This window comes from Eschrichtius robustus, chromosome 2 (assembly GCF_028021215.1).
Source record: "Eschrichtius robustus isolate mEscRob2 chromosome 2, mEscRob2.pri, whole genome shotgun sequence".
NCBI lineage: Eukaryota > Metazoa > Chordata > Mammalia > Artiodactyla > Eschrichtiidae > Eschrichtius > Eschrichtius robustus.
Genome location: NC_090825.1, coordinates 76,368,217 through 76,393,967, shown reverse-complemented (window position 1 = coordinate 76,393,967; position 25,751 = coordinate 76,368,217). Strand labels below are relative to the sequence as shown.

Below are 25,751 nucleotides of genomic sequence, written 5' to 3'. Positions count from 1 at the left end.
CAAACAGAAACTGTTTATTGAGTGCCTTTGTGGCAAGTGCTATGCTAAAAGCAGGAGTTACGAGGGTATACCACACAGACAGAAAATCCACCAAAATCAGGTCACCTCACAAAATATTTCCAAGTTATGGTGTTATATTTAAAAAACAAAAATAAAAACAAAAACAAAAAACAGGTTACTGTGTTAAAGAATAACATGTGGAGAACTTCTTCAATGAGTGGTCAAGGAAGGCTTCTCTGAGGAGGTGACATGAGCTAACACCTCCAGGATGAGAAGGAGTGTTTCATGCAGATAATTAGCCTGGGGAAGAAGGTTCCAAGCAAAAGTGACAGCTTGTGTATCACCCCTAGTGGCCCAGAGCTTAGCACACTCAAGAAAGGCACACAGGGCCAGCGTGGCTAACATGTGGTGAAGGGGGGAATAGTAGTGGCTGGAGATGAAATTAGAGAGGTTGGTGGTGAAGACCACAAGGCCTTGTAAGCCACGATGAGTCAGTCCTCAGTGCGTGGGAGTCCACTGAAAAGTTTAAGGCAGAAGAGTGACATGATCATGTTTATGTTTGATGATCACTTTGATGATAACAGGCATGAGTGGAAAGAGGAACATCAGTAGAAGGCCGCTGGGTACTTGCGGTTAGAGATGGTGGGGAGTGCACTAAGGGAGTGGTGATGGGTTTGGAAAAAAGAGGACAGAATTCAGACAGGTCTTGGAAGTGTACTTAACAGACGGGTCTGATGAGAAGGTTGAAGAGAAAAGGGAGCAAAGGATGATTCCGAGCAACCAAATGAATGGTGAACGCATTGCCTGGGTTGACGGATGGGGCCAAAGTGGGACAGTCAAGAGATGAGATTTGGAGATGTTAAGTTTGAACTGCCTGTGAGGCATACAAGTGGAGATGTCAAGTAAGTGGTTGGCTACGTGGGCCTGAAACTCAGGAGAGTCTGAGCCCCAGGACATGGGTGTTACCTAAAGCTTTGGGAATTGGTGTATTCACCCAGGGACAGAGTGTGACGTAAACGTGAAGAAGGCTGAATACGCCCAGGATGGGGCACACCAGCATTTAAAGAGTGCTCTCTGTTCTCCCAAGCAGAGCTGTTCTTCCTCTCCTACCGGCTGGAAAGGCAGCACTAGCCAGGCCATGTATCCTGACTTTTTCCTGTGGCTGCACAGAGCAGAAGGCCAGCTGGATTCGACAAGTGGAAGGAAATTCATGTCATTGCTTTTATTCGTCTCACCCTAGAGTCCCTTTCTCTCTCCCCTGGACTTCAGTTCTGATCCTCCCTCTGGGCAGAACCTCACTCTGTGATATGGCCCCCCACCATTGATAAAAGAGTCCTCGGACAGGTACTGGCCTCCCTCTGGGACACAGACACACATACGTGCAGAGAAGGATAGGAAATCCATGCTCCTCCATTACATTTTTCTCCCTAGGAATGCTAAATTCCGTTGTATTGCCCAGGGAGAATCTAGCAAATAGCTTCTGGCAGAAAGACATTCTGTTGGAAGCCCTTGAGTGTCCAGTGTTTAGCAGGCAGAGCTAGAATGGGTGAGAGTTACCCTGAAGGTGTGCTCCCTGCTTCCTGGCTCCATCCACCCAAGCCATGTCCTTTAAAAGGCAGCTCTTACTAATCTCCTTAATTTACAAAGAGTACATACTAACCAATTGAAAAGAGCTCAATGTGAAATAAAAATGAGTCGAGGATATTCACAGGCAGGTCACAAAAAATCCAAATGGCTAATAGACATGAAAGGCAGTCTCCCTAGTAATTAAAGGTGTGAAAACAAAACACGGAGGTGCCTGTTTTAATCTGAGTGGTAAATGTTTTAAAATTTGTATGACAGTCAGACAATGTGGAAGGTATGAGCATTCATGATTCCCCACCCGGAATCTGCAACAATTTTGTGCTTAATTTGTCCCTCTTCTCCACAACTGCAGAAGAAAAATGAAGGAAAAGGACTTGGTGGGAATGGTTTAATCATGGAATTGGGAGTCAGGGTAGAGATGGGAAAGGGGACACATGGGCCTCAAGAACGCGGGGACCTTGCTGGCTGGGCTGGAGGAGAGCAGTGCGATTAGTGAGAAGTACCGCTTAGTAGGGGCTGACTTGTGAGTGGATCTAGGGGGACAGATCCGTGCACAGGATTTTTGGAGGAGGGAAGAAGGCAATATTGAGAAGTGCATCCTTTGTATGGGGCATACCTGACACAGTGAGTTAATGCATTGATTGGCTCAGTAAACAGGCTTAATACCTCTTTGATTTGGTTGTATAAACAAACTCTTCCTGAATGGCATTGGAACAACAGGCCACCGCCTGTGAAAATATGTGTGGCTATTGTAATTATTGATAACTAGGAACTTCTCAAAGTATTGCAATGAACCAACAAATAGCTGGTCTAATATCTTAGTTGATGAGGCAGTGAGATTCAGAACCCAAGGTAAGAGCTTCGGTCTTCAGACTTCGGCAATTGGAACGAGAACTTCTGTAGAAAGTGAGACATTGAGCTCACAGGTGGAGAGTTCTGTCTTTTCAACTAACAGCTAGAAACAGGGGACACATTTAGCCAAAGATGTGAAGATGTAAAAGAGCTTAAAAAAACGAACAGCATTTTTCTGTAAAATGAAGGGGTGCATTTTAATCATTAAAATCAAAAAATAATTTTACAATTTAAATTATATATTCTACTTCCTTAGGAAAGATTTTTTCTGTACTTCTGGATGGAGAAAGTTATATATTATTTCTTTACTATATGAACTGATATAAAGGCAGTATGTATGATTGTGTTCCATTTCCTAGTTATAAACTTCTGATTTTTATATACATTGAATAAGGCTTTTATCCCCAAATAGTATCCAACTACTTAGTTTAGTTAATGACACCAGAGACTTAATTAGAAACCAAAAAAAAAAAAAAGCCCTACAAATTACTTAAAGTAATATTGATAATAGAAGGGAGAGAAAAATATCTTTTCCATGAGAAAAATTCTGAATCTGTGATTTAGAAATCCTTGCTATTAGAAATTTAAATTACTTCTTCCTTAACCATGACCAACCCTTTCCTTTTGGTGTGAACTTTTAGCTAAGGAAAATTATGTAATTAGGGTCCGAGAAGTTAAAACTGACTTGGAGTTTCAGATGTGTAGTTCACTTCCTGATTTTTTTTTTTTTTTTTTTTTTAATCTGGGAGTAAAGCGTTAGTGTTGTGGTTAAGAGTGTGGACTTTTGGCACTGGACAGGACAGTTTGAATCTACTTCTACTTTTTCCTAGCTAAAGCAAGTCATTCAGCCTCTCTAATCCTTAGTTTCTACATCTGTGTTACTAGGATTAAAAGAGTAATTATTTCTTAGGTTTTTGTGCAAAATAAATGAGACAATGTTTGTGCTCCGTCATTGTTAGCTGTTTCATCAGTTGTGATGCTCTTTGGTGCACTTAAAAAACACAACTCAAAATCTGGAAAATCTAGAGGTTAACTTCGTGGTTCAATCAAGAATCTAGTGTATTTCTGTCTCTCCCTCCAGCCTGCCCCATTATTAGCTTTATCCCAGTTTAATTCCCCTCATGAACCCAAGATGGCTGCCAGTGCTCCCACAGCTGGCTATATGTTTCCTCATTCTCATCCAAGAGGAATAATCGAGCCTATTTGTTCCAGCGTTCTTACCCAAGACCAAAAATTTACCCTGATTGGAAGAGCTAGGTCACATTCCCAACCCTGAGCCAGTCATTGTAGTCACGGGGTTGGACTGGCCTAACCTTTGAGATGTTCTCCACCCCTGAGCTGAGGAGCAAGTCAGCTTCCCACAACCACACTGATTATTAAGAGGAAACTGAGAGCTGTTAGGAAGGAGAGAGGTAGAAATACCTACCTGAAAGGTGATCAATACCTGTCACCACTGTGATCACTGTTATCCAGGCACCACGGAAAGGGCGGTCACTGCCCAGGCAGGAAGTTACCTGTGTCCCTGGGTGGGCACAGGGCACACTTAAACCCCCCAAACTTGTTAAAATTGCTATTAGAAGCAGTGTAATTTCAGGAAAACAAAACAAAGCAAAAAACACATAACTCTCTTGCCGAGATAAATAGTATACGGTTCTATAATAAGTCAAAGCTTCCCAACATTGAATGCCCATTACTTAGAAACATTTGGCCATTTTAGATTATTGGTTTAATGCTAAGCTGTGAGGAAGTTTTTAAAAATTAGAAATGACACCTAATGACTATTATTATCTACTCATATGATAGAGCTCAAATTTTGGCAGTTTATTACCTTTTTGCAAGTAGTACTGAGAAAACTTAAGCTGTTGCATGCTTTGCTCTAGCAATTGGAACACTTGAAGAATATCAGTTAATTGAGTAATTTAAGCTAATAATTTAAGTTAATTGAATAATAATTTATTAATAATTTAATAAATGCAATGAATTTATTTTCATTGTATTTACTTAGCTATTATAGTCACCTCGTGATGATTTCTAGGATCTACAATTTATCCATAGCAGATCCTGCTCTAACATTTATTAATTCAATAGATTTTATTTATGTATGGAAAACCCTTCTTTATGACAGACTTGTGTACTGAGTAAATTAACACTCCTTCTGTGGTGCAACACTTTAGAATTTTAAACCTCATGAACAAGTTTAAAAGCATACTACAAAAGGAAAGAGAAATGTGTTTTTGATTTCTTGTCTTTTTTTATTATCCATGCCTCAGCCCACAGCCCTCTCACCAACTGTAGGTAAGAATAATTGAGAATGACATACTGTCCTCACAAAATCATACTCAAGCAAGAACATTCCAATTCATGGGCAAAGGGTTCTGAAGATCTGTGAAAATAGAGAAACCTCAATATTTATCCTTGACACACGACTTCCTACAACTGCTCAGACTTTTCTCCTTTAAAGCCCTTCCTTTGTGAGTGTGTTTTAAAGCCTCAACTAGATACGAATCTATCTTTCATACCACCTAGTTTATGTTCTTATCTGTAATTAGACTGTCATTTTAAGTCTACAAAGGCAGGATTCAAATATTAACATGTTCACCATAGGATCCTAAGTTTATTTAAATAATCTTGACAACAACTCTATCAGGTAGGAACCATTTTTATCCCTATTTTTTTTTAAACGTTTCTTTAATTAATTAATTAATTTATATTTATTTTTGGCTGTGTTGGGTCTTCGTTTCTGTGCAAGGGCTTTCTCCAGTTGTGGTGAGCAGGGGCCACTCTTCATCGCGGTGCGCGGGCCTCTCTCTGTCGCGGCCTCTCTTGTTGCGGAGCACAGGCTCCAGATGCGCAGGCTCAGCAGTTGTGGCTCACAGGTCCAGCTGCTCCGCGGCATGTGGGATCTTCCCAGACCAGGGCTTGAGCCCATGTCCCCTGCATTAGCAGGCAGATTCTCAACCACTGCGCCACCAGGGAAGCCCCCTATTTTTTAAGGTGAGAATCTAAGCTATTGAGTGATGGAGCCAAAATTTAAAAAAAAAAAAAAATCTGACTGGAATCTGCTCTGTTTTATTTTGAAAGCAAGAAGGAAATTTGGAAATAATATAGATCAACCTCCTCTTTCTACAGATGAGGAATTGAGGGTCAAAGAGAATAAGTTATTTGCCAGAGATAATGAAGTTACTTTTATGGATGAGTAGGATGTAAAACCAAAGTCTTATGACTTAGAGCCTAATGTGTGGTCACTGGGCTCATTCTTCTCAGTTACCTGCAGTTAAAATGTTTACAGTAGCTGTACTAGAAAATTATTTTTATTAAGCATAATTATTGTGTAACTGTATCCCTTAAATACGTCACCCTCATTTTTCTCATCTGTGAAATGAGAGAAGGGTAAGGGGATGGTGAGATGGGTTAGGTTAATCAATCACTAACGTGCCTTCTATGAAGTGTATCATTATACTAATTGAGCAAAGACCAAATTAGAACGCTTGCCCCTACCAAACACTAGGGTATCTACACAAAAGAATTAGCCCTACAGAACTTTTTAAAATTAAGCTCATTATTTTAGAGTATTTTTAGGTTTACAAAAAAGTTATAAAGATAGAAAGAATTTTCATATACCTCACGCTCAATTTCCCCTATTGTTAACATCTTACATTCTTATGGTACATTTGTCACAACTAATGAACCAATATCGATACATTAATATTAACTAAAGTCCATCCTTTATTCAAGTCTTTAGTTCTCACTCAAGACCCTTTTTTTGTTCCAGGCTCGCATCCGGGATACCACATTTTATTTAGCTTTCATGTGTCCTAAGGCTCTTCATGGCTGTGACAGTTTTTCAGACTTTCCTTGTTGTTGATGACCTTCACAGTTTTGAGTAGTATGGGTCAGATATTTTATAGATGTCCTTCAATTTGAGTTTTTCTGATGTTTTTCTCATGGCTAGACAGAGGTTATGTGTTTTGGAAGGAAGGCCACAGAGGTAAAGTACCATTCTCATCACAAACCATCAAGGGAGCATACTATCAATATGACTTATCAGCACTGATTTTAACCTTGATCACCTGGTTGAGGTAGTGTTGGCCAGGTTTCGCCACACTGTACTCTTCGGAAGGAGGTCACTATGTGTGGACCACACTTAAGAGTTGGTGACCAACATCCTTGAGTAGCAGTATCTACGTGAATTATTTTGAATTCTTCTGCACCGTAGACTTAGCTCTTCCTCCCCATTTAGTTATCTATTTATTTATTCAAATCATTTACTTATATCAGTATGGAATCATGGTTATTTATTTTATACTTTGAGTATAATCCAATACTATGTTATTTATTTTGTTGCTTGAAAACTCTTCTTCTGCCAGGGTTTTCAAATACACTAAATAATTAAATAAAATCACAACTTTCACTGAAGGCTACTTTGTGCCAGGCTCCGTGGAAGTTCCATGTTTGTGCTTCGGTTATACCTGTGAGGAATCACTTGATATTTGCACAACTGAGTGTATGAGATCCTGCTTCAACCACAGCTGTGCACCTGTGGCCATGAGATTGTTTAAAGGGACGAAATATGCATGAGTTTCATATTAAGCTCATATGTCAATGAGAGTGGTACATTGATATGCTTTGCCCAGTGTGAAGGCGTTTATTAAATCAAAGCAAATTTATAAAACTCCATTCCATAGAATCCTTAACACTGTTATCAAAGGGTAGAAGCAGCAGAGAATAGTATTTTTTCATTTTCAAGTCTTGAGATTACTAGAACAATATATACTATACATGTGTAGAAAATTTGAAAACTTCTGAAAAATAAGAGGAAAGAAAAATTACCTTTAATCTCGTTGTCCATAGAATAACCCCTGTTTACGTGTTGTTATATTTCCTTCCTTTTTTTTCAATGCATAGATATATTTAACCTAGTTAATTTCATTCTGTATGCAGTTTTGCATTATACTTTTCACCTCACTGTTTTTTCCCAAGCATCTGCCCACGTGATTAAAAATGGTCCTCCATTTTAAGTGACTCAGTGAACTGAAGAGGTCAGAGCCTGAGAACAGGCAGGAGGTTATGGCAGTTGACATGCAGAAGATAATTATGGTGTAGACTGGAGTGGTAGAAAAAGCTGACCAAAGAAACATGTTCAAAATATAATTGATAGAACTTCACCATTGCACACTTGGGTCCAGGTATAGTTGGTGCTAAGTTTCTAGCTTAGGTGGATGGGCATTCCATAATGATGCCTCAAACCCACATCCAGAGCAAAGAGGAGAAGCAGCAGGTTGGAGAAAGAGAGAACTTCTCATTTATTGCCATGAAACACCTTTTGTCTAGTTTTTCCATGTTGGCGTTTAAACTTTACGTGCAAAACTGTCTCCATGATAGTCTTTGAAGGAAAAGAATGTGTTCAAACATCTTTCTTTGTTCTCCATAACATTGATTCTGTGCTGGGCATCCAGTAGGGGACTGAAAAATAGTAACTGAGTGAGTGAATGAGTGACATGCTGAATGAAGATGAGGTGAACTTTGGGTGTTTGGGGTACTGTGTGGGGGGTAGAGATTAATTACTAAAATTTGCTAATTTCTTTTTCAGAAAAACTACTATCACCATGGTTTCCTCCCAAGAAAACCAAGTGTTAGAATAAAAGTAGTAGTAGAGGTCATGTTATCTAGAGCTGTTTCATGTTCTTTTTAAAGATACCTGTATAATTTTACTGGAAGGAGTGATAGGACATTCACACAAACTTGATATCTGATAGAAACACTAAAATCTTACTTTGATTCTTTGGTTTTTTCCTGGCTTTCCTTTGAAATAAATAATAGAGTTGTGAAAAAGAAACCCAAATGAAAAGTACTTGTATTCACAGAAAAAAGAAAAATTATAGAATTATTCCAAAAAAAGTAGATATATGCATTTAAGTCTAATAAGAAGGTTTCTTTGTTCATCACAAAAGCTGGTGAGGCTTTGGATCTGTGTGAATGCATAAAAACACTAGAAGCATTTTTCAGCAAAATCCCAAATGTTTAGCATCAATCTAACATCTGTTACACAAGATTCTCTCTCTGAGATTGTTAGAATCTCAAATATTCAAATCCTCTGAAAGGAAATGTTTTCCTCTGCACATGATCCCCAATTTTGGAAATAATAGAACTAGCTTAATCTGTTTAAACATTCATTGGTAGAAGTATTCATGGCAAGGAGGATAACATCAATAAACAAGTTAGTATATTACGCCTTTTTCTGACAAGTCTTTTTTTCTCGAGGTTGGGATTTTTGCAGGTAGCTCTGCACTTTTTAATGCAGTTTGGTTTTCTTTGGGGAAGAAAGAGCATGCTGGGGAACTCACCGAAAGACAAAAGGTCAGAAGAGTTAATACAAATAAAATCTATCATGCTCTCAGGTCTCACAAATATTATTCTGGTGAAATGGTAAAGATAATAATCGCTAAGTAATATAATAGTACTGAAAGCAGAAGAGTCAACCCAAGCATGATCTACTTTCTAATCTCTAATTAACCATTAATAAACACTAGCAGTAGTAATACATACATAATATATATTATTATTTGAAAAAATCAGGAAGAAGCTACTTTGCATTTGTAAATCACTGGACTCTTTACAAAGCACTTTAAACTACATGATTTCTTTTAATTTTTGCAAGTGTCTTTTTTTCTTTTTTTTTTTTTTTAAGAAGAAGAAAATTAGGCTCATAGAGCTCAGAGCAACTTAATAATATAACTAGGTCTTGTATACAGGTCTTTGTGTTTTGACTCCTATAATCTTTCCTCTATTTTATAATAGCTCTTCTCATCACCCGCCCCCAAATAACTACTTATATTTAAATAATTTCTTACATTTACAAAGCTTTTTTACATATTTCATCTCATAATCAAAACAGTCCTTTGTACGGTATTTTATCGCATTTTAAAAATGAAAAAAGACAGGTGCAGAGGGGATAAGTATTTTTGGCTGAAATTAAATAGTTGATATCAAGCCTGCCCTTTCATCATCAGAATTTGCTTCTTGTAACACAAGGCTTGGTTATAGTGTCTAATTACAAAAGGGCGTGGTCCATGTACAAAAGGGTTGGGAAAAGAGAATTTTTAATTTGCTTTCCTTTGGCTCAGGTTATTTTATATCCCATATGTGTAGGTGGGAAGGCTCTCAGTGATAATGAAGTGATGCTGCAGAGAAGCAATTTAGCGGACAAGCCCAGCGTGAGTAATCAGTGTTGTGGGAATCCCAGAAAAGATATTTGGGGAGTACTGAATTTCATACTTTTTCGGCAGCAGTTAAACATTGCCATTTAGTGGGCCCTGAGAATTTATAGATCCGTTTCGTTTGGGCTATTGCAAAATCAAAGTCCCAGAATTAAACCCAGGGTTGCAGTTCAGTTCAAAAACAAACTGTAGTAAAGCTTTGATATGACCAGAGGATCAGCCTTTTCTGCTTAGTTTATCTTTCTGGTTGCCTGAACGCTAGCATATTAAGTACGTGTATAACACTCACATATAACCACGTATAGCAGTTTACCTGGGACAGTTTTGTTTATGCCTCTCTACACCGTATAATTGTCAATAGCACTCCCTTTCAGTCTCTGAAGTCTCCCAGTTGAAATGATAAATTATATGGTTACCTTAACCTAAGCCTTTTCCCCAGTTCTTGTTGAAAATATTCATAAAAGCACAAAGTTTTCCTCACTTAGTAACTGAGGAGCAATGCCCTGCAGTTGGACCTCTGTCTGGGTGGTGAGCTGGCACTGCAGGGGCATCTGTGTGTGAACATCATGACCACTGCACAGTACTGGGGAGGAAGAAGTTGAAGGCATGGGACCATTTCTGCCTGTCTGCATCCTTTCTCCGCGGCTCACTTTCTCCAGTAGCACTGTTCTCTGGCAGTTCATGGACATCCAGTGTCACCCGGCTGCTTTCTTGTTTCTGTGCTTCTTTTGCTCATTCTTGTTGCTCTTTTTTCTCACTCGATTCTGTTGTCAGAGCCAAGGACTCACTTCAACTGTCTTTCACCAAAGGAGGTGAGAAGGTGATGGGGGTTCAGATAGAGCTCCAAGAGCACAGAGCCCGGAGCAGCCTGCCCTCTGTTCCCAGCTGCTCCGGGCCTTCAGCACTGGGAGTTCACGGATCTTTACTCTCCTGCCCAGCTGTTTATCAGACTCTGCTTTGGTCAGTTGATCTGTCTATATGTCCTACGACAAAGTTATACTCTACCCTCTACTATCTATATATATACCCCCCATACTTAATTATAATTATAGCAGCTGTGTTCTGATTTGGGGTTATCTGTGGGCCATTATGGCCTCTCCAGTCTGTCTATTATTACCCTTTGGCTTTAGCAGGCACTTTCAACTTCTTCTTCTCTCTGAACTTGGTCCAAACAACCTTTGCCTAATAACAGTTTTGCTGACTAACAACTTATCACTGACCAGCCTATTCATCATCTGCCTCTAGTTCAGGTACCCAGCTCTGGAATAATCAGTTGTGAACAAGGGGCAAGGAAGTTAAGTTTACATAGACTCAAGCATAAGCTGTTCTTTCCGATGGGGCTGTGGATTAGACAGGCACTATGACCAGCATATTTAGTGGGGGATGCCCGTTGGTCACCATATATTTTCCTCATTTTGTGTGGTTTCAGTTTTTGAAGTCATTTACTCAGTTGACCTCTAACTAATTATAATGTTCCCTTGACAAGTGAATCCTTGAGCTTCATTGAACTTTGAATATCCCAGTGACTTTTGAGTTCTGTTTTTTGAAAATTGAGTTTTAAAAACCTTTTATTTCCACTTGATGGCAGTTTCACTGTGCAAATATTTCTAATGTCATAGAAACTAGGAGAAATGACTAAGTAGCATTGAACAAAATTCATCACAGCAGAGCTGCAAAGAAATAAAGGCCTTATTTGGGGTCTTAGAATTGTAATTTGGGAGACACAGATTCGAGTAGGAGTCAAAAATGTGTTCCAAGGAGGAGAGAAAAGGCAAGGTTTTATAAAGGCAAACTTTAGGTTTGCAAAAATTGCAAAGGTTGCAAAAGTTGTTTCAAAAGAATTATGATTGGTTGCTGGCAAACTGAAGCTATTCTTATGTATACATATTTGATTGCTAAAGGCTATCACTAGAGAAAGGTGGAAGTCTGGTACTGTGACAAGTTGCAGGTTTTCTTGCAGTGTCCTTAGAATATTTGTGGTTTGGCCCTGTTCAAAAGTTTATGGTTCTACCCAGTGAGGACATGCACAACCCTGCTTCCTTGATGGTCTCGAGGCTCCATTTTAAATAACTCTCTTAACAATACCGACTCCATTTTGAAGTCCCTTTTTCCACAGTAGAAAGTGGTAATAACTAAGTAGAAATCCTTAAGGATACCTCTTGATATCCCTAACGAGGTTGTTAGATTTTAAAAGTTAAAAACGTCAAAGGTTTCATGAAGTTTTCCACTTTCATGAAGTGGATTTTGTTGATACACTTAGAGCTGTACTGAGCGTGGCTTGAGCATGTGAAACAACCAGTCTACCATCCACTGGGCACGGCAATACTAGGAACACCCAAGAAAACCTCCTCAAATGCAGACTTAGTTCTCCTTTTCTGTACACTGCTACAATAGCTACTTCCTATTGATAATAAGGGTCAACCACCCCAGCTAACCCAGTAACCCCTTTTCTCCTGTAATGAAAATCTTAAATAGGCCAGGCCAACCTTGAGTTCATCATCACCGTTATATCTTCTGGTGGAAGCTTTCTTCACTTAGGTAAAAAAGCCTCCTAAGCAGCAGAACTCAAAGTCACAGGGACCATCATATTGATTCCCATAGATATTCCCCAGGTGTTTCATGATATAAATTTTTAAAGTCTGGAAATTCTTTGTGTATAAACTTTCTCAAAGATGTGCTTTTACAATTGGCACAATGGGTCAAGCTAGTGTGCATATTGAAATCATCTGAGGATTTGTTAGAAAAAAATACTAATACCTGGGTCCCACCACCAAAGTTCCTGGGTGCCTAGCCAAAGACCTCAAGGTTGAGGACCACTAGGCTATATAAAATGAGGGAAAGAAGGGTTTGGTATGAGGAAATTTGACATCACATGCATGGTAACTGTCCTAGTTCAAGCAAGCCAGGAACATTAGAAGAAGGGTTTCTGTAAAAATGGTGGCTTATTGGAGTAGAAGATGTGGGTGCTCTGGTCATTATAATCCTTCTGAATGCTTCCTTTCACATTCTCATGGTCCCTCTCTTCCACAGTCTTGTTCTGACTTTCCTACAAGTGACCTGATAAGGCTACAAATTTCACTTATGTTATAATTTTCAGTTTCAAATATTGCATCTGCTTTTTGGCTTCGGCAGTCCCAAAACTTAATTGAGCATTGTCATAGAAACCTCTAACTGTGCCTAGAACTCCGAATTTAAAAATTTGAGCTTCTTTCTTTTACATTCCCACCAAAAGTATACAGGGATTCCCTCGTCTCTCTCTGTCCTCACCAGCATTTGTTATTTTTTTCATAGTAGCCATTCTAACAGGCACGGTTTTGGTTTTCAGTTCCCTGATGATTAGTGATGTTGAACACCTTTTCATGTTCCTATTGGCCATTCATATTTCTTCTTTGGAGAAATGTCTATTCAGGTCCTTTGCCCATTTTTTAATCAGTTTGTTTTTTTGCTATTGAATTGTATGAGTTCCTTATATTTTATTTATTAACCCCTTACCAGGTACATGGTTTACAAATATTTTCTCTCATTCCATAGGTTGTCTTTTCATTTTGTTGATTGTTTCCTTTGCTAGGCAGAATCTTTTTAATTTGATGTAGTCCCACTTGTCTATTCCTGCTTTTATTGCCTGTGCTTTTGGTGTCATATCCAAAAATTTATTACCAAGACCACTGTCAAGGAGCATTTTTCCTATGTTTTCTTCTTGAAGATTTACAACTTCAGGTCTTGCATTTAAATCCTTAATCCATTTTGAGTTGATTTTTGTATATGATGTAAAATAGGGTTTAATTTCATTCTTCTGTATGTGGATATATATATTTACCAGTACCATTTATTAAAGATGCTGTCCTTTCCCTACTTTATATTCTTGATGCCCTTATAGAAGATTAGTTGACTGTATATGTGTGGGTTTATTTCTGGGCTTTTTATTCTGTTCCATTGATCTATTTGTCTGTTTTTATGCCAGTATCATACTGCTTCAATCACTATAGCTTTGTAGTATAGTATGAAATCAGAAAGTGTGATGTCTCCAGCTCTGTTTTTCTTAAGATTGCTTTGGCTATTCAGGGTCTTTTATGGTTCTATGTGATTCGACAATCCCACTCGTAGGTACTTATACAAAGGAATTTAAATCAGGATCTCAAAGAGATACCTGCACTCCCATGTTTATTGCAGTATTATTCACAATATTCAAGATATGAAAACAACGTAAATGTCCATTGGCAGATGAATGGATAAAGAAAATTTGGTATATACATACAATGGAATATTATTCAGCCTTAAGAGAGAAGGAAAATCTGCCATTTGCAACAACATGAATGGACCTGGAGACCATTATGCCAAGTGAAATAAGCCAGTCACAGAAAGACAAATGCTGTATGATTTCACTTACATATAGAATCTAAAATAGTAAAACTCATAGAAGCAGGGAGTAGAATGGTGGTTTCCAGGGGCTGTGAGGAGAGGAGAAAATGGGGAGGTAATGGTCAAAGTGTACAAAATTTCAGTTACGCAGGATGAGTAAGTTCTGAGATCCACTATATAGCATAGTGCCTATAGCTAACAATACTGTGTTGCATACTTAAAATTTTCTAAGAGGGTAGATCTCATGTTAAGTGTTCTCACCACATGCGCATGTGTGCGCGCACACACGCGCGCACACACACACACACACACAAATGATAATAATATAAAGGACGTCGTGGGAAGAAACTTTGGAAGGGGTTGGATGCATTTGTGGCCTTGATGGTGGTGATGGTTTCACAGGTGTATACTTATTCCCAAACTCATGGAGTTGTATAAATTATGTACGTACAGCTTTTTACATATCAATCATACCTCAATAAAGTGGTTAAAAAAATAGCAGCACCCATCTAAATGTGGGACATGGCAGTTTAGCAAGGGGAAGAGTATTTGAATTTCCTATAATAGTCACTAAATAAATGTTAAATCTGAGAAAACATAAAAAATATTTTAAATGACAAAGTTTGTTTTAGAGCTATGTGAGTGCCTGGTACTTGAGACACATCTTTCCTAATACATCCTTACATTTGAGAACTTAATAAACATTTGAAAAAGATACTTTATACCCATAAAAATTATATTTCTAGTATCCCTCCATAATCCAATTTTCTTCTTGGAACCATTTCACTGAGCCTGAGGGAAGATGTATCTCTAGATCTGTTTAAGTTCTTGACTTTCTTTTTTGCTAGAGTTGGGGGTATCCTTGGAGGTTGACACAGGGGTGGCCTGGAACTTGCTCTTCCTCTCTTTTCTGCTCTCTGCTGCTGACATTACCAATCTCCCAGGAGCTCAGCTCAAACTTCTGTGTGACTCATCCATCCCTTTCCCGTATCCCCTACATCTTGTCAGTTGACAATTCAGTTGATTGACTCTCCTCAATGTCTCAAATTCATCTTTTATTTCCATTTCCGCTGACCAGATCAGGCCCTTGTGACTTAAACTGGACTGTCGTAAAACCTTTTAAATAATTCCTGTATCCACAGGATTTCTCTACTCTCATTCATCCTACAGAGATAAAAGGCCGAGTTTCCTCCTCTCTGAAATCTAATCACTTAGTCCAGAACAGGAAACATGAAAGGTAGGCGATAAATGAGTCCTGTGGGATATCTGCACTCCCACATTTATTACAGCATTATTCACAATAGCCAAGATACGGAAATAACCTAAATTTCTGTCATAGAGCAATGGATAAAGAAAATGTGATCTATAAATACACACACACACACACACACACACATACACACACACACACACATACATATACACAAAATGGAATATTATTCAGGCTTTAAAAAGCCAATAAATGTAAGTCCAATTGTTAAATGAGTCCTGGCTATACTGCTCCTCTCTTCAAGAGCCCATGATTTTTTCCTGTTGCCCACAGGTTGAAACTCTTCTCAGGCTGGCATGACTGAACATCAGTCTTCCTTTCCACCTTATTTCTCACACAATCCAATGACACACCCTCTTGTGACTACTCACCATTGGGCTTGTGTTGATTTTCTCATCCTCCCTTCTTCCAAATCTTTACTTGTCAAAGTCCTACTCCTGTTTTCAGACTGCTCTATTGTCATCTCTGTGAATCCACCTCAGATTCTTTTCCCACAATAATTGGTCTTCTTTCATGAATGACTTAATAACTCCATTATATCACAGTCTGTCTTTAAGGATAGCTCTTGAGTGGACAGGGTTTCATTTTAAGTGCAATTTTGATCAGTTGTTAATGTCGGCCTAAAGCACTGTATTGAGAAGGTTTCTTTTGATAGAAGGTGCCAAAACAGATTAGATGCCATACACGGGCACAGGAGAGGAGAGAGAAAAAAGTGCCCATGGAGTAGCCAACTTTGTTATAGATCCCCATGTGTGTGTCTACTCAGCTAGATCACATGCCCGTAAAGACATTTTCTATCCTCATAGTCTCCATCACATTTTGTGTTCAATTGGATGCTTAAACACCCTATTCCCTGTTGTTAAAAGTTTACAATCTAAACTGGAAAATATGACATTTTGAGTTTTAATGTGATAATGGACAAGAAATATAAAGTGCTAATGAAATGATCCTTGAAGGCTGGATAGGAATACATAGCGAACAAGATGGGGAAGGTGCTGTACATCCAAAAGAAATGAAATCAGTTTCTTGGAGAGATATCTGCACTCCCACATTTATTACAGCATTATTCACAATAGCCAAGATATGGAAATAACCTAAATGCCTGTCATAGAGGAATGGATAAAGAAAATGTGATCTATAAATACACACACACACACACACACACACACACACATACATAAAATGGAATATTATTCAGGCTTTAAAAAGCCAATAAATGTAAGTCCAGTGAAGTCATCTCTTAACTAGGTGTTGAATTCTCAAACAGCAAAAGTGGAAAATCTGGTATAATTAAAATTACCTTTGGAAATTCCTTAATTTGCTCATGTAGTATACATTTTAAAATGTTAAACCAGATGCTCTGTAAATTATTCGCTCTAAACTTCAAGAATCACTGAATAGAGCAGTGAAAGCTACAAAAAAATAAAGATATCTGAGCATTCAAACTTTTCTGACTTTAAGGTACCCGTCAAAACACTAGAAGAGGATGCAAGGTCAGTAGAAAATTTCTACTTTCCTATAGATTTTATTCCATTTTTTAGAAAGTAATAAATCTACATTTAATATTTGTTAGTGGATTTGTTTATTTTGAAACAATGTATATATATATATATATATAATAGAGCCTCAAGAAAGGCTTAGAACATACTAGGAGCTTAACAAATGTTTGCTGGATTTTAATTTAAATCTTGCTTATTTGTTAAACCCAAATAAAAACTGTTCTTTGAAAAGGCATTCAGAAGACGTTGGTTGGCTTCCTCTTTCCAAGTGGGAATCATCTGTGTGGTCCAGTGAAGAGCTATCACTCTCTTACCATTTATGCTAGTTTGAAGACACCTTACCATAGTGCTGGAAATGTGTTTTGAAGAAAGATAATATTTTTGCCCATGAAACTTGAAAATTAGTAACATCCTGTGCTGACTAGGATATGGGAAATAGACACTTGCACACTTTCAATAGGAGTGTGAACTACTTAAAACTTTTTGGAAAAATTCATCCTATAAGAGAAATAAAAACACAAGTTCTTTCAGTGGCAAATACTGAAGCCAACTCATATGTTCATTATTAGGGAAATAATTGAAGAAATTATGACAGTCCCAACACTGTGGAAAATCATGTACCTCAAAAAAAAAATAGATCTATGTGTATTGATTAGAAAAGTGCCCATGATATTTTTCTTAAGTTAAATAAATTGTGAAATAATAAGCAAAATGTAATACTTTGCTCAAACAAAAACTGGAAACTCAACCAGAGAAAAATTAACCTATATGTATGTGTATTTGTATAAGACGTTCAAAATGTAGAAGGATATACCCTAAATTGTCAAAATTGGTAACCCCAAGGAGGTGGGGCAATTGGATGTTTGAGGAAAGTGAAAGAAAATCATTTTACCTTTTACTCCTCTCCTGTTTGAAGGCCTGATCCAAATTCTTGGTTAAAGGAATTAAAAGAAAAGAAAGAAAAAAAGGAATTAAAAGAAAAAGACAACCGGGAGATATAACATGGAAATGAAGTGGATGGGATTTGGCAACTATTTGGATGTGGGAAGAGGGAAATGCTTGTAGATTTCTAGCCTGAGTGGCTGGGGGAATGGTGCTATCATTCATAGAAACAGGGATATCATGAAAAAAAGTGAATTCTTTTTTATTGCTACCAGAGGAGAGATGACAAGTTTAGGTTATCAGTCAAAGTTGTGCTGCTTCTTATTTTAAATGACAACTGCTCTCATAGGAAATCTCCTCATCTTGATCTTGAAACATTAAAAAAAAAAAACTGCTTTCTAGCTGTATTTCATGTAAACTATAGAATTAAAGAGCTGGAATGGTATCTACTATTTTACCTTATCCATGCATATTATTCCAAAACAAAAGTATATTTCTTTTTGAATTGGAAAAAAATTATAAGGATTTAAAATCACCTCGAACATGTGAAGAAAAGTAAGTTTTCCTCCTGTATTCAATGTGGCAGAAAGTATAAAATATGACCTGTAAAATTTTTACTCTATGTTTCTCTTATGTTGCTTTTTTTTTTTAAACATCTTTATTGGAGTATAATTGCTTTACAATGGTGTGTTAGTTTCTGCTTTATAACAAAGTGAATCAGTTATACATATCCATATGTTCCCATATCTCTTCCCTCTTGCATCTCCCTCCCTCCCACCCTCCCCATCCCACCCCTCTAGGTGGTCACAAAGCACCGAGCTGATCTCCCTGTGCTATGCGGCTGCTTCCCACTAGCTATCTATTTTACATTTGGTAGTGTATATATGTCCATGACACTCTCTCACCCTGTCACAGCTCACCCCTCCCCCTCCCCATATCCTCAAGTCCATTCTCTAGTAGGTCTGTGTCTTTATTCCCGTCTTGCCACTAGGTTCTTCATGGCCTTTTTTTTTTTTCCCTTAGATTCCATATATATGTGTTAGCATACTGTATTTGTTTTTCTCTTTCTGACTTACTTCACTCTGTATGACAGACTCTAACTCCATCCACCTCATTACAAATACCTCCATTTCATTTCTTTTTATGGCTGAGTAATATTCCATTGTATATATGTGCCACATCTTCTTTATCCATTCATCCGATGATGGACACTTAGGTTGCTTCCATGTCCTGGCTATTGTAAATAGAGCTGCAATGAACATTTTGGTACATGACTCTTTTTGAACTATGGTTTTCTCAGGGTATATGCCCAGTAGTGGGATTGCTGGGTCGTATGGTAGTTCTATTTGTAGTTTTTTAAGGAACCTCCATACTGTTCTCCATAGTGGCTGTATCAATTTACATTCCCACCAACAGTGCAAGAGTGTTCCCTTTCCTCCACACCTTCTCCAGCATTTATTGTTTCTAGATTTTTTGATGATGGCCATTCTGACCGGTGTGAGATGATATCTCATTGTAGTTTTGATTTGCATTTCTCTAATGATTAATGATGTTGAGCATTCTTTCATGTGTCTGTTGGCCATCTGTATGTCTTCTTTGGAGAAATGTCTATGTAGGTCTTCTGCCCATTTTTGGATTGGGTTGTTCGTTTTTTTGTTATTGAGCTGCATGAGCTGCTTGTAAATCTTGGAGATTAATCCTTTGTCAGTTGCTTCATTTGCAAATATTTTCTCCCATTCTGAGGGTTGTCTTTTGGTCTTGTTTATGGTTTCCTTTGCTGTGCAAAAGCTTTTAAGTTTCATTAGGTCCCATTTGTTTATTTGTGTTCTTATTTCCATTTCTCTAGGAGCTGGGTCAAAAAGAATCTTGCTGTGATGTATGTCATAGTGTGTTCTGCCTATGTTTTCCTCTAAGAGTTTGATAGTGTCTGGCCTTACACTTAGGTCTTTAATCCATTTTGAGTTTATTTTTGTGCATGCTGTCAGGGAGTGTTCTAATTTCATACTTTTACATGTATCTGTCCAATTTTCCCAGCACCACTTATTGAAGAGGCTGTCTTTTCTCCACTGTATATGCTTGCCTCCTTTATCAAAGATAAGGTGACCATATGTGCGTGGGTTTATCTCTGGGCTTTCTATCCTGTTCCATTGATCTATATTTCTGTTTTTGTGCCAGTACCAAACTGTCTTGATTACTGTAGCTTTGTAATATAGTCTGAAGTCAGGGAGCCTGATTCCCCCAGCTCCATTTTTCGTTCTCAAGATTGCTTTGGCTATTCGGGGTCTTTTGTGTTTCCATACAAATTGTGAAATTTTTTGTTCTAGTTCTGTGAAAAATGCCAGTGGTAGTTTGATAGGGATTGCATTGAATCTGTAGATTGCTTTGGGTAGTAGAGTCATTTTCACAATGTTGATTCTTCCAATCCAAGAACATGGTATATCTCTCCATCTATTTGTATCATCTTTAATTTCTTTCATCAGTGTCTTATAATTTTCTGCATACAGGTCTTTTGTCTCCTTAGGTTTATTCCTAGATATTTTATTCTTTTTGTTGCAATGGTAAACGGGAGCGTTTTCTTAATTTCACTTTCAGATTTTTCGTCATTAGTGTATAGAAATGCAAGAGATTTCTGTGCATTAATTTTGTATCCTGCTACTTTACCAAATTCATTGATTAGCTCTAGGAGTTTTCTGGTAGCATCTTTAGGATTCTCTATGTATAGTAACATGTCATCTGCAAACAGTGACAGCTTTACTTCTTCTTTTCCGATTTGGATTCCTTTTATTTCTTTGTCTTCTCTGATTGCTGTGGCTAACACTTCCAAAACTATGTTGAATAATAGTGGTGAGAGTGGGCAACCTTGTCTTGTTCCTGATCTTAGTGGAAATGGTTTCAGTTTTTCACCATTGAGGACAATGTTGGTTGTGGGTTTGTCATATATGGCCTTTATTATGTTGAGGAAAGTTCCCTCTATGCCTACTTTCTGCAGGGCTTTTATCATAAATGGGTGTTGAATTTTGTCGAAAGCTTTCTCTGCATCTATTGAGATGATCATATGGTTTTTCTCCTTCAATTTGTTAATATGGTGTATCACGTGTATGTTAATATGGTGTATCACGTTGATTGATTTGCACCACTTGATCATGGTGTATGATCCTTTTAATGTGCTGTTGGATTCTGTTTGCTAGTATTTTGTTGAGGATTTTTGCATCTATGTTCATCAGTGATATTGGCCTGTAGTTTTCTTTCTTTGTGACATCTTTGTCTGGTTTTGGTATCAGGGTGATGGTGGCCTCATAGAATGAGTTTGGGAGTGTTCCTCCCTCTGCTATATTTTGGAAGAGTTTGAGAAGGATAGGTGTTAGCTCGTCTCTAAATGTTTGATAGAATTCACCTGTGAAGCCATCTGGTCCTGGGCTTTTGTTTGTTGGAAGGTTTTTAATTACAGTTTCAATTTCAGTGCTTGTGATTGGTCTGTTCATATTTTCTATTTCTTCCTGGTTCAGTCTCGGCAGGTTGTGCATTTCTAAGAATCTGTCCATTTCTTCCAAGTTGTCCATTTTATTGGCATAGAGTTGCTTGTAGTAATCTCTCATGATCTTTTGTATTTCTGCAGTGTTAGTGGTTACTTCTCCTTTTTCATTTCTAATTCTATTGACTTGAGTCTTCTCCCTTTTTTTCTTGATGAGTCTAGCTAATGGTTTATCAATTTTATTTATCTTCTCAAGGAACCAGCTTTTAGTTTCACTGATTTTTGCTATTGTTTCCTTCATTTCTTTTTCATTTATTTCTGATCTGATCTTTATGATTTCTTTCCTTCTGCTAGCTTTGGGGTTTTTTTGTTCTTCTTTCTCTAATTGCTTCAGGTGCAAGGTTAGGTTGTTTATTCGAGATGTTTCCTGTTTCTTGAGGTAGGCTTGTATTGCTATAAACTTCCCTCTTAGCACTGCTTTTTCTGCGTCCCATAGGTTTTGGGTCGTCGTGTCTCCATTGTCATTTGTTTCTAGGTATTTTTTGATTTCCCCTTTGATTTCTTCAGTGATCACTTCGTTATTAAGTAGTGTATTGTGTAGCCTCCATGTGTTTGTATTTTTTACAGATCTTTTCCTGTAATTGATATCTAGTCTCATAGCGTTGTGGTCGGAAAAGATACTTGATACGATTTCAATTTTCTTAAATTTACCAAGGCTTGATTTGTGACCCAGGATATGATCTATCCTGGAGAATGTTCCATGAGCACTTGAGAAAAATGTGTATTCTGTTGTTTTTGGGTGGAATGTCCTATAAATATCAATTAAGTCCATCTTGTTTAATGTATCATTTAAAGCTTGTGTTTCCTTATTTATTTTCATTTTGGATGATCTGTCCATTGGTGAAAGTGGGGTGTTAAAGTCCCCTACTATGATTGTGTTGCTGTCGATTTCCCCTTTTATGGCTGTTAGTATTTGCCTTATGTATTGAGGTGCTCCTATGTTGGGTGCATAAATATTTACAATTGTTATAGCTTCCTCTTGGATCGATCCCTTGATCATTATATAGTGTCCTTCTTTGTCTCTTGTAATAGTCTTTGTCTTAAAGTCTATTTTGTCTGATATGAGAATTGCTACTCCAGCTTTCTTTTGATTTCCATTTGCATGGAATATCTTTTTCCATCCCCTCACTTTCAGTCTGTATGTGTCTCTAGGTCTGAAGTGGGTCTCTTGTAGACAGCATATATATGGGTCTTGTTTTTGTATCCATTCAGCCAGTCTGTGTCTATTGGTGGGAGCATTTAATCCATTTACATTCAAGGTAATTATCAGTATGTATGTTCCTATTCCCATTTTCTTAAATGTTTTGGGTTTGTTATTGTAGGTGTTTTCCTTCTCTTGTGTTTCTTGCCTAGAGAAGTTCCTTTAGCATTTGTTGTAAAGCTGGTTTGGTGGTGCTGAACTCTCTCAGCTTTTGCTTGTCTGTAAAGGTTTTAATTTCTCCATCGAATCTGAATGAGATCCTTGCTGGGTAGAGTAATCTTGGTTGTAGTTTTTTCTCCTTCATCACTTTAAGTATATCCTGCCACTCCCTTCTGGCTTGCAGAGTTTCTGCTGAAAGATCAGCTGTTAACCTTATTGGAGTTCCCTTGTATGTTATTTGTTGTTTTTCCCTTGCTGCTTTTAATATGTTTTCTTTATATTTAATTTTTGACAGTTTGATTAATATGTGTCTTGCTGTGTTTCTCCTTGGATTTATCCTGTATGGGACTCTCTGTGCTTCCTGGACTTGATTAACCATTTCCTTTCCCATATTAGGGAAGTTTTCAACTATAATCTCTTCAAATATTTTCTCAGTCCCTTTCTTTTTCTCTTCTTCTTCTGAGACCCCTATAATTCGAATGTTGGTGCGTTTAATGTTGTCCCAGAGGTCTCTGAGACTGTCCTCAGTTCTTTTCATTCTTTTTTCTTTATCCTGCTCTGCAGTAGTTATTTCCACCATTTTATCTTCCAGGTCACTTATCCGTTCTTCTGCCTCAGTTATTCTGCTATTGATCCCATCTAGAGTATTTTTAATTTCATTTATTGTGTTTTTCATCATTGCTTGGTTCCTCTTTAGTTCTTCTACGTCCTTGTTAAATGTTTCTTGCATTTTGTCTATTCTATTTCCAAGATTTTGGATCATCCTTACTATCATTATTCTGAATTCTTTTTAAGGTAGACTACCTATTTCCTCTTCATTTGTTAGGTCTGGTGTGTTTTGACCCTGCTCCTTCATCTGCTGTGTGTTTTTCTGTCATCTCATTTTGCTTATCTACTGTGTTTGGGGTCTCCTTTTCACATGCTGCAGGTTCGTAGTTCCCGTTGTTTTTGGTATCTGTCCCCAGTGGCTAAGGTTGGTTCAGTGGATTGTGTAGGCTTCCTGGTGGAGGGAACTAGTGCCTGAGTTCTGGTGGATGAGGCTGGATCTTGTCTTTCTGGTGGGCTCTTCCACGTCTGGTGGTGTATTTTGGGGTGTCTGTGGCCTTATTATGATTTTAGGCAGCCTCTCTGCTAATGGATGGGGCTGTGTTCCTGTCTTGCTAGTTGTTTGGCATAGGGTGTCCAGCACTGTAGCTTGCTGGTCGTTGAGTGAAGCTGGGTCTTGATGTTGAGATGGAGACCTCTGAGAGATTTTTGCCGTTTGGTATTACGTGGAGCTGGGAGGCGTCTTGTGGACCAGTGTCCTGAAGTTGGCTCTCCCACCTCAGAGGCACGGCCCGGATGCCTGGCTGGAGCACCAAGAGCCTTTCATCCACACGGCTCAGAGTAAAAGGGAGAAAAAATAGAAAGAAAGAAAGAAAGAAAGAAAGAAAGAGGCTATAATATAGTGAAGTAAAATAAAGCTATTATAAAGCAAAACTATACAGACAAAATCTCACCCAGAAGCATATACATATACACTCACAAGAAAAGGAAAAGGGGGAAAATTAATATATCCTGCTCCCAAAGTCCACCTCCTGAATTTGGGATGATTCGTTGTCTACTCAGGTATTCAACAGATGCAGGCACATCAAGTTGTTTGTGGAGTTTTAATCTGCTGCTTCTGAGGCTGCTGGGAGAGATTTCCCTTTCTCTTCTTTGTTCGCACAGCTCCCGGGGTTCAGCTTTGGATTTGGACCCGCCTCTGCGTGTAGGTCGCCTGAGGGCGTCTGTTCCCCGCCCAGACAGAACGGGGTTAAAGGAGCAGCTGCTTCGGGGGCTCTGGCTCACTCAGGCCGGGGGGAGGGAGGGGTACGGAGGAGGCGGGGCGAGCCTGCAACGTCAGAGGCCGGCGTGACGTTGCAGCAGCCTGAGGCGCGCCGTGCGTTCTCCCGGGGAAGTTGTACCCGGATCACGGGAGCCTGGCTGTGGCGGGCTGCACAGGCTCCCGGGAGGGGCGGCGTGGAGAGTGACCTGTGCTCGCACACAGGCTTTTTGGTGGCGGCGGCAGCAGCCTTAGTGTCTCATGCCTGTCTCTGGGGTCCGCGCTGATGGCTGCGGCTCGCGCTTGTCTCTGGAGTTCGTTTAGGTGGCGCTCTGAATCCCCTCTCCTTGCGCGCTGCGAAACAAAGAGGCAAGAAAAAGTCTCTTGCCTCTTCGGCAGCTGCAGACTTTTTCCCGGTCTCCCTCCCAGCCAGCTGTGGTGCGCTAACCCCTTCAGGCTGTGTTCACGCCGCCAACCCCAGTCCTCTCCCTGAGATCCGACCGAAGCTGAGCCTCAGCTCCCAGCCCCGCCCGCCCCGGCAGGTGAGCAGACAAGCCTCTCGGGCTGGTGAGTGCTGCTCGGCACCGATCCTCTGTGCGGGAATCTCTCCGCTTTGCCCTCCGCACCCCTGTGGCTGTGCTCTCCTCCGTGGCTCCGAAGCTTCCCCCCTCCGCCACCCGCAATCTCCGCCCGCGAAGGGGCTTCCTAGTGCGTGGAAACCTTTCCTCCTTCCCAGCTCCCTCCCACTGGTGCAGGTCCCGTCCCTATTCTTTGTCTCTGTTTTTTCTTTTCTCTTTTGCCCTACCCAAGTACGTGGGGAGTTTCTTGCCTTTTGGGAGGTCTGACGTTTTCTGCCAGCGTTCAGTGGGTGTTCTGTAGGAGCAGTTCCACATGTAGATGTATTTCTACTGTATCTGTGGGAAGGAAGGTTACCTCCGCGTCTTACTCGTCCGCCATCTTCTCCAAGAATCTCATGTTGTTTTAATAATAGTTATTCCTCTTGCTAGTGCATTTATAACTCAATGCCTAGTATATTTTCGCTAAAGATATTCTATAGAGGTAGGCTTGCAAAGATTTTTAGTTCTAGAAATAGCTTGTGCACCTTTAGTCCATAGAAAGCAACATTAGGAATTTAGCCCTACTGAGAATTTATTTCTTGCAAGTACTGTCAAAATGCTGGTTGAATTTATTTCTGTATAATTGCATCATATTTTATGTTGGGGCTAAAATAGACGTGGGTAATCCATCAGTATGAGCCCCTTTTCATGGATAAATTAATCAACAAAATCATCTGAATAAATCATTTTACTTTTCAATTCAGTTACCCATACCTTTATTCTCCATTCATCACTGATTGTGTTTTTACTTCAGACACTATTTCTTTGTTAGTCT

General features: G+C 38.9%; 1 protein-coding gene across 4 annotated transcripts in view; it reads left to right on the top strand.

The window, feature by feature from the left end:
- MCTP1 (multiple C2 and transmembrane domain containing 1) overlaps positions 1-25,751 on the top strand; it is a 550,214-nt gene that overhangs the window by 224,964 nt on the left and 299,499 nt on the right. The gene's annotated exons all lie outside the window — the stretch shown is intronic.